Raw genomic sequence first — 13120 nt, 5'->3', positions numbered from 1 at the left:
TCTAGTTCTTCTTTGAGAACTCAATTAGAAGTGGTAGGGTCACCCAATTCTTGAGTAACTTGACCATCATTACTCAAACCAATATCCCCAATAGACTTAGGAATCCATTTCTATCTCATCTGCTTTTGACTAATTTTACCAATATTCATATAATTTTTGGTAAGATGACCAAGCATTGTACTAATGAAACATCTTATAGTGGTATCTATTTTCCTCATATGGTGTTTAACACAATTAATACCAATGTGTCCAAATTCTCCACAATAATGTCTACACTAAGTATTGTAATCCCAACCAAATATTGCTTTCACAATTTTCTTTGTAGGATTCAATGTCTTTGTTTTGCAAATTGATGCTTTGTGTCCATGTTTCTTACATTTATGAGAGTTTCCTTCAAATTTTGTTTTCTCTTTGTATTCATTAGCCATGTGACCATGCTAATTGAAATTGTAGCATTTTCCATTGAATTTTTCTTTTTCATTACTCCAACATTTGTTTGATGTATGACCTATCTTACCACAGTGATTGCAAGTAGGTATTTAATTCTTTTGAGCACCTTTTTTGGAGGATTCACCTTCTTCTTTGTATACAATTCTTTCTTTTCCTTTTTTCCTATAGAGGTTTTGCTCATTTAGTTGATCCAAGTCTACTTTAGATTTCATAATTATTTCATTGATTTGCTTCTCAATGTTTAGGTCATTTCTCAATCTTTCACTAATTATTTTTTCAAATCTCATCTCATTTTTTATTCTTTCATTGATTTGCCTTTCAAAATTTAGGTCATTCCTTATTCTTTTTTTTCAAGTCTTAGGCTCATGATTTCATCATTTACATTGGAGAGTTGATCCATAAGGTCTGCTTGCTGAAGGGATTGGTTCTAGAATTCATTATTCCTTCCATCCATTTCTTCTTTTATCTTGTTTCTCTATTTAAAGACTTCACATAACCCTACTAACTAGATTTATTTTTCTCTTTCCAACTTTCTTACTTCTTCTTATAGGAAACCATTCTTCTATAGGAGTTCTTTGATTGCATCATTTACTTCATCTAAACTACTTGAAGGGTGAAAGTCTTCAATTCTTTCTTAAACATCAAGATGGTCATTCATTTGATTTGCAAGTTCTTTTCTTCTTTTCAAGCATTGGGAAAGTTGCTCCTTAGCTTTCTTGAGTTGAGAAATGGCCATTTCTAGATCCAACTTTTCATTGTCAATAACTTTCTCAAGTCTAAATATCTCCATATCTTTGATCTTTTCTCAAGCTATTAAACTTTCTCCTAAGAACCAAAAAGCTTTGATTCTAATTATTGGAAATATTCAAGACTATGTTATGTTACTAAGAAGGGAGGGGTAAATTAGTAACTTCTAAAACTTCTACCAAATTCAATTCTTAATCCAATAAACCAATCAACATTTAATTCATTACATCTGATCTAATTGCATGCATGAGAAACTGAAAACATGAAAGCATCCTCAACACTTGAACTCAAAGATTTGGTGACCTAGAAACCTTCCAAATAGAAAGTAAAAGTGTACTAGGGATGATACCCACAAATTTTAGTACTACAACATAAATATGGCCTATTAAGGCTTACATTGATCACTTCTGATGATTTTCCCTATTAGGAGCAAATAAGACTGCTAGGTCCACCTTATGAGAGGATTCAAAAACATACAATAAAGTATGTACTTGGTAAATATATTTAGAAAAGACTACTAGGTCTACCTTATTAGAGGATTTTGATTGGTTCACTTGTTAGGATGAAGCAGTAGATCTCTAATTTGCAACTAGGTTTGTTGATAGAGATTCCTTAATATACTAATCACCTTTCTATGATAGATTTGTCACTATTTCTCCTTGTATTGATATGGGCTTTATAATTCTTTATCTACTACATTCACAATACATATTCTCACATTCACATTCTTGCTCATACATTTCATACATTGGATATGATACAATACATCACATATATATACCAATCCAATTTACAAAATTACAAAGTTGGCCATGACACATGTTAACACAAATATTACAAAGTCAGCCCACATGAAGATACTCGAGTTCTAAAGATTGACTCGGTGAGGTTCTGATACTCAGCATCCATTGTCACTACTTGGCATCATCATGCTCTTAGGGTATGTAGAAGCTTGGTCCATACTAATCACTTTCAAGTAGTCATGAAATCAGTCTACACTAGTGACTCAATAGATATTGTGCAACTTGGCAAACACTGAATCACTTGGTTACCATTAAGTAGCTCTGTTAACACTGGCTTCACATCACTTGAATTGTTGGCTCAACATATACTAGAATTCTTAGTAAAAATAGGCTTTGTATAACATGAACTCTGAGCTTGGTAACCACTGATAAACTTGGTATACACTAAAACACTTGATCTAAACTACTAGACTTCACACTAACGAAATCTACTTGGTAACCACTGAGATTAGTCCAAAAGACTTGGTAGCAACTGTAGAAGCTCAGTGGCTACTAAATTACATGGAAAACATTGTAAACTATTTAGTGAGCTCGGTAGCTATACATAATCTAAATAAGTGTGCGTCACTAATAGAAAACTTGACTGATATGTCAACATTTTGTTTTTCACCATTTGTGACAGCAAATAGATTTATTTTTCTACAAACCAAGGCTATTTGGAGAACCTTGTCACCATTTGTGATAGATGAAGGTAATTTAAATTTCTACTAAATCCTATAAACATTTGTGGTATATGTCACAACGAGGCTATCAAGGGGTAGCTAAAAGAAGATAGAAATCTAATCAAGGTTATTAGTGAATCATGTCACTGGCATTTGTGATAGGTGAGGCAAAGTTATCAAGATCCTATGACAAGAGGAAATCATTTCCACCCAATTGCTAACAAAATGTTTGTAGAAATTAAATGTCACAGCCTTGGAAGACACTATGCATTCATTAATAGATATGAAGATTATTGGAAAATAACATTTTGGCATCAGGTAAAAGAAAGAATTTGAATTTTTATGCAACATCATTTGAATTTGAAATTAGGAGGGCATATTGGAATGTGCAATTTCCCCCTCATGAAATGTAAAAGTATAATAGAAGATTCTAGAAATTCCTAGATTGACTAATAGGGTTAAAGAAAAAGTTCTACAAGTCATTTATGTTTAGATAGTTCTAGGAAATTCTATTTGTTCTATGTCGACTAATTTAGATGTTTCTAGAAACAATAAAAGAGCTCTATAAATAGAGGCATCTTGTAATGCTATTGATATGGACAGGATGGTTAATGAAATATATTAGTGCCACAACATAGAGTATTTTTCCATTTTAGTTTATATTGTCCAACCACCACTCACAATGTGTATCAGAGTTGTCCTGGGTTTCCACACCTTCTTCTCAAAAACCAAATACTATAGCAAGAATAGAGTAGTTTCAATCAATACCTCGGCCTCAAAGCACTTTCCTTAGTTGATGGGATTAAGAAAACTAGACTACTATCCATAATAAAAGGAAAAGAAAACAAGAAAGCCCCAATATTATTTCTCAAAAACATGAACAAATAGGGGAATAATGGACCATAGTGATTAACCAAAAAGAGAAGAAAAAAGCAACCCTAAATATCCCTAGACCATGACTCAACTAGGAAGCGATATTCATTTCAGAACTAGATAGGCTTCAAATAAGGGTCAATAATAGAGGCAATTTTGGGGATAGGAAAAACACTTGGCACACGCAACCCTATGAAGGAAATATGCCCAAATATCTAAAGAAGAATGAAGTCCAAAAATCCTATGTCCCACCACATTAAAAAGATACAAAATTTTCAAAGGATTTTCTCGAAACTATCCATAAATCTTTAAATAACAAAACAAGCCAAGGGGTCAAAACAAGCTCTTCACATGATAGTAAGAAAAAAGGTCATATCGAATATTAGAAATAAAAATTAGGAGGAATTGATTCTTCAAAGAATTCCTATGCCACTTTAGACAATATTCTGATTATCAGCATCAAGGATAGTGAAAATCATTAGTTTGCATCCCAAGACTATGGGTTTTCTGCCTTTTGGAATGGACTAAAATCTAAGGATCCTAATTTGTTAAAATGGATGAATAATAATTGTGACAAATACTACCTTATCAAATTGATTGGTATATATTCATTGTAATAAAAAAAAGATTTTAGAGATAGACTTCTTTTTGGTATAGTTTGCATTTACAAAGGATACAATGTTAATTTTATCAAATGGCTCCCACCCTTTAGTGAATCCTCAGATAGAAAATTAAAAATATTCACATATATTGTAATCAAATAAATAGTACTAGAACTTATACAAATACAAATATTAAAATGCATAGATATGACAATAGGAGACCTGGTAAGATTTGGAGCAAACTATAAAGATTCAAATGATATAAAATATTTAATCAATATAAGTTTATATTTGTATGAATACAACTCACTAAAAATGATAGTTCAAATAGATCAATCTATAATTTATATTACACCAAATATTAAGGGTATATCCAATACATAATGTTATTAGAAGCCCAAGAGAATTCAAAAATAACTAGTTTCAAATACTATGAAAGAAACTTAGATTTACAAATAATTTTTCCAATCTCATCTTAAAGGAAAATGGCTCAAACTAAGGACCAAAATCAATAAAATATGGAGCATTAGAACACAATAGCCCTATAAATGGTAAAAAAAGGCAACAAAGGTGCAACAAATATACAACCCAACTTAATCTAGTATGTGATATTTGTTACCCATTGGATGAGATAGAAGAAGGAAAAATAATGGAGGAAGTCAAAAATATATTAGAAAATATAACCAACAATCAGACTAGGGATTCATACAACCCAACACAAGGTAATGCCATAGATGAGATGGAGGGTGTTGGCCTTGAGGAAAACATCTCCAAGCTATAACAATGTGAAAAATGTATAAATCAAAACCAATTTATAGAAGATATCAGATAAAATCTAAAAAAACATGATAGGTTGTCTCATGAGTTGATTGTAATCAAGAATGATATTAGTGACCAATTAACTCTTTGGGATCAAGCATATAAAGGCAACCTTGAGGTAATCAATTATACCAACACATTGAAAAATAGGGTAGTGCAGAACAATATGATCAATAGAAATAGGGATACCACTCACTCACCAAAGGTGGACAAAGGAAAAAAGAGATCACACTTAGAAAACAACCACCCTCCCATGCCACAAGAAAAATGTACTAAGGATATATCATAGATATGGGAAAACTTAGGAATATAGTATTAATCTTAGATTGGTTTTGAAAAGTGAGTGTCTATACACTTAGGTCATTTACTTAGTTCATGTCAAACAAGTAACATATGTCAAGGACAACATATAAATTAGAGCATGTTGAGTCACTCAAGTGCTAAGCATATAGTATGTTCTAAGTGATTCAATTATTGAGCAAGTAGTGCAAGTCAAGTTATTCAGATGCCTAGTAATAACATTGAAGTCAAAGTTAGTACTAAGCACTAGGGACTTCAGATGTTGAGTAACACAGTTTCTATATAGTTTTTTTTATTGGTACAAACTACTATGTAACAAATTTTTGGGCCAAGTTAAGGATTGAATTACGATCTTTTGTTGATAAGGACAAATCTTAAGTGGGAATACCTATGTATTACATGCATCCCATTAGGAAAAGGGAAGGTTAAGTGGCAATATGGATGAATGACAACCATTGATTCATACCTAACCATAAGTAACCTAGGTCTTCATAAGGAGGAAAAACCCTAATTTTTTTATGAATTATTAGAGAGAGAAGGATATTTTTCATTCACAAATAGGATATTCATGGTGACCAAGGTGGGTAAATGTATCAAGTTTTGTCACCATTCAGGATGACTTATCAGAATGACTAAATTTGAGTATTTCTATCTAAAAATAAATTTTCTTAAACATATGGTCTAGATAAATTTAATCTAGCTAAGTTGTGTATGGTCTCACACTTTTCCAATTGGAAATGTCCTTTAAATGCATGTTTTATACTTGTTTTTATCCAATTACTAAAGAAAAAAAATTATTTTAGAAAAATCACATTTCAATAACTCTTATTACTTTTATTATATTTTTTTAATAACTTATAAACACCATTTCATACATCTCAAAGTTAAGAATATTCTCATATAGAGTTTATAGTGTTTTAATTAGATATAGTATATTATAATTTAAAAATTCTATAGGCATGTATTTTAACACTTGTAAAGAAGTCAATTTTGAGAAAGAAAAAAATATTAAATCATATAAAAAAAAGTTAAAATTATATTATGTTCTAGAGGAGAGAGTTCTCTTCTAAAATGTATAATTTTTCTTCTGGTTAGAATATGTTTGTTTTGGAAAATGTGGTGGGAGATGGAAAACTATTGATTTCAGGTGAGTTGAAATTTGAATCATTATAAAAGATAAAATATAAGCCTAAAGACAATTTTTATTTTTTATTGTTCTGGCTAAATATGTTATCTACAACATAGTCTAAGATCAAAGCAAAATAAGTTTATTTCCATATAGTTTTGTGATGGGAACTAGACCCCTAATTTTCAGCATTTTTCAACAACTAAAAAATTACTTATAAAAAGTAGAAAAGTGCATCAATTCTTATTCCTAATAATTATTAAAAATTATAATCCTAAACTTCTTTCATTTCTACACATTTCATTAGTTTACTTCATTTTCAAATTCTAAATTTAATAATACTAGTATTTTGTCATTTAAGTTGAATATTTATACTTTTGTTAGCCTTTTCCTTTATAAAAGGGTGACACAAGTTTGTGCTTTTACCTATGTATTATAATTTGAATTACATAGTAGAATCAATTAAAGGAGAATAGAGGAAGGAAATAGTGAACAAAATAGTGAAATCTAATCAAGAAGGATCAAGTAAACATGAATAGAGATGATCTGACATCAAGCAACAGAGTGTTAATCATAGGATCATTGCTAGGACATTCTAATAAGTGAATCAGTTAAATCGCTTAACAAAGTAGTCCTAATGGGATATATTGAAATCCTCTAACAAGGTTATCACTTAATTGTGAGTTGAAGTCCTTTAATTAGGCACACTTATTATAAGGTATTGAAATGCTTTAATAGCGTAAGACCTAACTATCTTTGTAAGCTTTTAACAAGGCAATCCTTTCATAGGGTAGACCATGTTTCATGATGAAACATTGTAATCTTCATTGGATACACTTTATTACTATAGTAGTGAATATTTTTGGGTTTCATCCCCACCCTAGTTTTACCATCTCATTGGAGATTTTTTTGGGTAATCATATCTTATGCCATGCATGTGCAAATTCTTACTTGTTTACATACTTTATATGTATATGCTTTATATGGTATTTCAGTTTACCTATTGAATTGTGAGATGGATGTATGTTGAATTCTTTTATGGATTAAAGTTTAAAGAATTGATTCACACCCCCCCACCCCCTTAGAGTTTACCTTTCCTATTGTAATTCCAAAAATTGGTATCAGAGCATAGTTCTCTGAAAGTAAAGCTTAACAACTTTGAGAAAAGATATTGGAAATAGAAGTCTACAAGTTGGGAAAGATTATTGAGAACCAAGTGATTGAGATATAACACATTCTACATTAGTTGAATGAAGCAAGAGAAGATCTAAAAAAATTATTGAGAAGAAGGAAAGAAATTGCTATTGAGGAGAATGACACACAATACTATGAGATGGACATTACTAAACTATTTTCAAATGGAAAGTCCAATGAATTTGATGTAGTAGTTGCAGATCTAATGGAAAATAATAGAACCCTAGCTAATGAGATCAAAAATCTTAAGATAGAGCAAGAATCACAAGCCATATTACTATGTGAGCTGATCGAACAAAAAAAAAAAAAACTATGGAAGATATAGCCATGATTGAAGATGACCAAAGAGTTTGGACTAGTAGACTAGAAGAGAAATCATCAGAAGTAAATAGGATTGCTGACATGCAATTAGAAAAAATGAATCAAGTTATGATTGCTAATGATGAGATAAATAGTGAAGGCATTGAGATCACAACACTGAAGTTGTAGAATGAATAGTTGAGAAATAATTTGAAAATGGAAAAGGAGCTTTTTGAAAGTTTCAATAAACCTAGTGAAGCTATGAAGTACTTTGAAAAATTGATGAGATCTCCTAGATCTAATAATTATACATCTGGATTGGGATACGCTAGTACTAAAGAAGGAGAATCATCCAAAAGTGCTAAAGAAAGAAGTAACAAAGGTAAGAACTCCAAACTTTCTTGTCATAATTGTGGAAAGATGGGACATACTACTAATTTTTGCAGGAGGAAGAGCGTAGGCTAGAATGTTAAGTAAAAAAAAAAAGGTCACTACCACAAGTGTAGCAAACAAGGTCATCAGGCACATGAATACAAAACCAAGACCATACACACTCAAAGATTTGAAGGATACTATTATAACTTTCAAAACTATGGACATAGAGGTTTTGAATGTAGATACACACCCAATTGGTTTACAAACAAGAAAATAGATGTAAAGAACAATGGCAACCCTTATAATTAGAATTATAATACAAGGTATAGTTGTCACTATTGTCAAGAGTATGGACATGTTCTTGGGAATTGTATTAGAACACACTTTAGAAGTGATTACAAAAGGTGGTTGAGTCAAAGCACATGTTTTAGTTTTTTGAAGACTTCTCACATAAGTAGATATTGTCCAACAAGGTCAAATGCACCAAGTTGTGAGTTCAAAAAAGGAAAAGGAAAGGTAGATATTGAAAATCTCAGAGATGAGATGAACAAGACATGAAAGAGAAAGGAAGATTGCAACACATCAAGTGCAGATGGAATCACTTCACCCAATGGGTTAGATGACCACACCTCATCAAATTAAGTAATCAAGAGATATGTGGGATTGATATTTAAAAGGATATACCATACATTAGTTCCAAAGCTTCAAATTTTGAAACATTACATATGCATGAATAAAGATGCAAAGTGTTGTTAGAAATCAAGGATAAATCTTTAAGTTTTATTAGTTTACATGTGTACTGCCAAGCATGAAAAGTTTCATATGATTGCTGAGTAAAATGTTAGTGGATGTTGAGTTAGGAATTTTTAGAGCTAATGCCAAGCTCATAGTAGTTGACAATCATATGGAAGAACATATGGATGTTGAGTGAGCTAGAAATTCAATTGAAGTTGAGCTTACAACTGTGTAAGCACTTTGCATTAAATGTAGTATTTTAAGGGCTATTTGACCAATTTCTACTCATTTAACATTATTCAAATTTGAAGAAGAATAGGAAGAGCTAAAGGTAATCTAGAGAATTTTATTTGAGCATTTTTAGGAGATTAAATGGTTGTTTGTCACAATTTGAGTAGGATTTATAGGATATTTACTATGTGTTGAGCTACACAATTTCAAATTTTGTAAACCCTAGATACATTTAATTGCATCTAGTTCTTCTAAAGAAAAAGGTATAGAGGGAAAGGAGGTTTTAAATGTTCAATTTATTAGCAATGAATTTAGATAACCTATTTTTAAGGCTATCCCATATATAGCTTATAAGAAGAATCCCTCTGGCACATTGTCTATGATACCACTACAAGTCTTGATGATTCAAGATGTTAGGAATTGTCACATATGAAATATTAGAAGAATAGGAGACATGGAAATTAGAGAAGTATACGAGAAACTATGTAAAATGCAGCATTGAAGGAAGAATTCATGATTGTTGAGAAGATAGGGTTAACTAATGCCCTATGTTTCCCCAACATCTTCAAAATAGAGTGAATTAAGATTATTTTCAGTAGAATTCATGATAGCTCTATATGGTTAGAAAATGGGCTAGTAAAAATCAAAAAGAAGATTTCTCATAGGGTAATAGGGTATCCAACCCTAGATTAGCCAAAGGCCATGAGAAGTGAATCAAAGGAAATTATTGAAAAGAACATAGGGACTATATGGAATAAAAGGGGAATAACCATTGATACTATCATAGATCCCATGATAGCTTTTTTCGTGAGGCTAATAGGACACAAGTTTTATTAATGTAGAAGATTAAAGAATGTACCTTGCATTACAGTGGATATAGGCTACAAAACTATGAAGAAATATAATGTACTTATGATCTTTTCAAATTGTAGTTGCAACAATTGATTGAGAATTTGGGAGCCATAAGGAAAATTGAGAGTGCATAGTGTAAATTTGGATCTATTCTAGTATGTATTTTCTTTTATGTCTAGGACATATTTCCTATATTTGGTAAGGTTGCATGAAAAGTGAAGTGATCAATTGTAGTTCAAATAGGAGAATTTATTGAGCAATTGGGTGATAACTTTGAGTTAGTGATGACTAGTAATTTTGAAGATTTCAAACAAACAATGAAGAAAAGACTAAGGATACTAGTCTCACAAGTGGAGAAATGTTTTAATGATGTTTTCTTCTTAGTTGATACTGATTTCACATATGCACAAGTAGCAATTCCCAAGTTGAGATCGTTAATGTCATTAGGTTATGAAATCAATGTTGATGAGGTCTTTGCAGTAATCACAACATTACTTGTAGAAGAAGTGGATAAGGAGGCCAAAGCATTTGGTAATTATGACTTGACCAAATCAAAGATCACTATAGAATTGAAGACTACTTCAGTGATGAGAAAGAAGAAAAAATTGTTGAATAAATTGAAAGAAACATTTGGTGAAGGAATCAAGGAAGAAGAAGAGGAAGATGATGATGAAGAAGAGGATAGACAAGATCAAGCACCATTGGCAATAACACAAGGTTAGAGTGAAGATGGCAAGAGGAGCAAGTAGAAACTACAAAAGGTACCAACAAAGAAGAAGTCAGTGAAGCACCTATAACTATTGATAAGAAGAAAAGAAAGAAAAATACACTAGTAGTAAGAAAACCAAAGAAGGTTGCAAAACCTAATCAGCCCAAACCTACAACACCCACCACACTATCTTGTACAAGAATTACTACATAGAATGCTAAAGAAGTAGCCAAGCCTAGAGAGAAGGAAGCTAGAATATAGAAAAGACCAATGAGGAAGTATGTTTTCCAAGCTGAATCTAATAAGGAGATGACTAAATCAAATGACAAAAACCAATTCCAAGTGGTGAGTCACAATCCCTCTTCGGATCTAGACAATTTATGTGAGAATGTTAGAAAAAATGTTGATTTATTAGGTTTCTCTCACATTGATTTTGATAATCTTTGAAAGATTGAGAAGAACTAAGTAGAAGAGTTAGTATATGCCATGATGGCTATATTTAAAAGGACTCCTCTAGAACTTGCCAACTCCATACCTAAACGTTTATATGATAGAGTTGAGAAAAAATGGTATTATTTTTTAAACATTGAAAGACAAATTAAGGAGACATCCCTTGCTCAAGTTATGCTAGAACTTAGTAAGGCTGAAATGTCTAAAGCCATTAAGAAATATGTTGTAAGATTTGTACCAAAGTATAGGGCATTTAGAAAATTGTGAAATAATATAGAGGATTTTGTAGAAAAGTCCAAACAAATGTGAAAGATAACATATGGACTATCAACATCAAAAGAAGATGACCAAACACTAGTAGGAGAGGATGAAGAAGATGATAATGAACAAGGCACAGTTGAGGAAGGCGCTAATATGAATATTGATAACTAGGCACTAGTTGAGGAAGAGTAGAAAATAAAATAGAGTGCACAAGATACACAAATATCAATTGTCATCCTTCCACATGAGACAAGTGAATAAATTGAAATTGTCAAAGTAAAGGATATTTCTAATACTACTAATCAGAACATCAATCTGCTTACATAGAAAGATTTGAAAACTATACTTATCTAGTCTACTATCTAGACCAAATTATGTGACAAACCTGTACTGGTGAGTGTAGATGAAATTCAAAAGATAGAGACAATAATTGTAGGGGAGGAAGTGAAAACACAACAAACACCTATAATCACTCCTCAAGTCACAAATGTACAACCTTCACAACCCATAATTGTGTATCAAAAGAAGGAGACAATATGTCTCACTATCAATACACTCATGTAAGACACTCCAGTCTTAGGAAATGAATAAGAAAATAAAAATGATAAGGTTGAGACAGTTGGAGAAGACAAGGTGGAAACACCAATAAATGATGGGACTCAAAGCCAAAAAGGTTAGGTAGATATAGTTGCACCTCTAACACAAGATCAAGGTGCAACTAAAACCATAGCGGTAGAAAAGGAAAATTTTGAAGAGATAAGATTGACACCCAAGCTAAAGGAGCTACTAGAAATCAAAGCACTGATGATAGTACTAGAGTTTCATACTCCTTCCATTCAAGCTCTTTAGAGGCTAAGCATAGATGCTACACCATTTCAATTCTCAAGGTTGAGTCCTAGCTCATCTAAGGTAGAAGAGATAATTACTTATGGAGATATTAGCCTAGATGGAGAGATTGTATCACCTAAATTTTATTTGGAAATAATCACTACTAAGTAGATGGGCATACTACAAGAGGCCCTAATAAATAAGAAAAATCAAGAACTACTCAAAAGGGAGCATACGTAGAAGCAAGCTTTGATTCATATCAAAGAGTTTTTCCTTAGATGCATTTAGTCTATCTACTCTAGATGAGTACTTCATTCCCTGTATCCATACAGATGTTGTGTTTCATAAATGTTAAAGTCCTAGTAATAAATGTAAAGATTTGTCTTGCACACGAGGGGATTTTTTCTTCAGTATCCTCTTCTCCTTGGTGATTCGAAATGTTGTTCTATCAGCTTGAAGTCTTTTTGGAACTTGTTAAACTACTAGTGTAGCATGGTGACTCTTATATCTTCTTATTTTTTAGGTCAAAGCCTCTTCCTCACCTTTTTTTTGCATAGAGTTTCTTCCTCTACTCCTTAGGTGTTTGCTCTCTCATAGCAATCCATGTTCCTTGTTTGATCCCGACATCTCCACTTTATTCTCTATTATGATTTCCTTTCTATCTTGGTGGTAGAAGGGTTTGTTTGCGGGATAAATTCTTCTTTGGGTTGTTCCATTGGGCTCTCTTCTTAGGTGGTGTTCATTTTGTGTATTCTTTGAGTGTCTATATCTTGTTTTGTTATTATGGGGATGACCATTGTTGC

This window comes from Cupressus sempervirens, chromosome 11 (genome assembly GCF_028749045.1).
Source record: "Cupressus sempervirens isolate cs-2001-9-10 chromosome 11, ASM2874904v1, whole genome shotgun sequence".
NCBI lineage: Eukaryota > Viridiplantae > Streptophyta > Pinopsida > Cupressales > Cupressaceae > Cupressus > Cupressus sempervirens.
The sequence above is the reverse complement of the archived record's forward strand: the minus strand, read 5'-3'. Positions refer to the sequence as shown.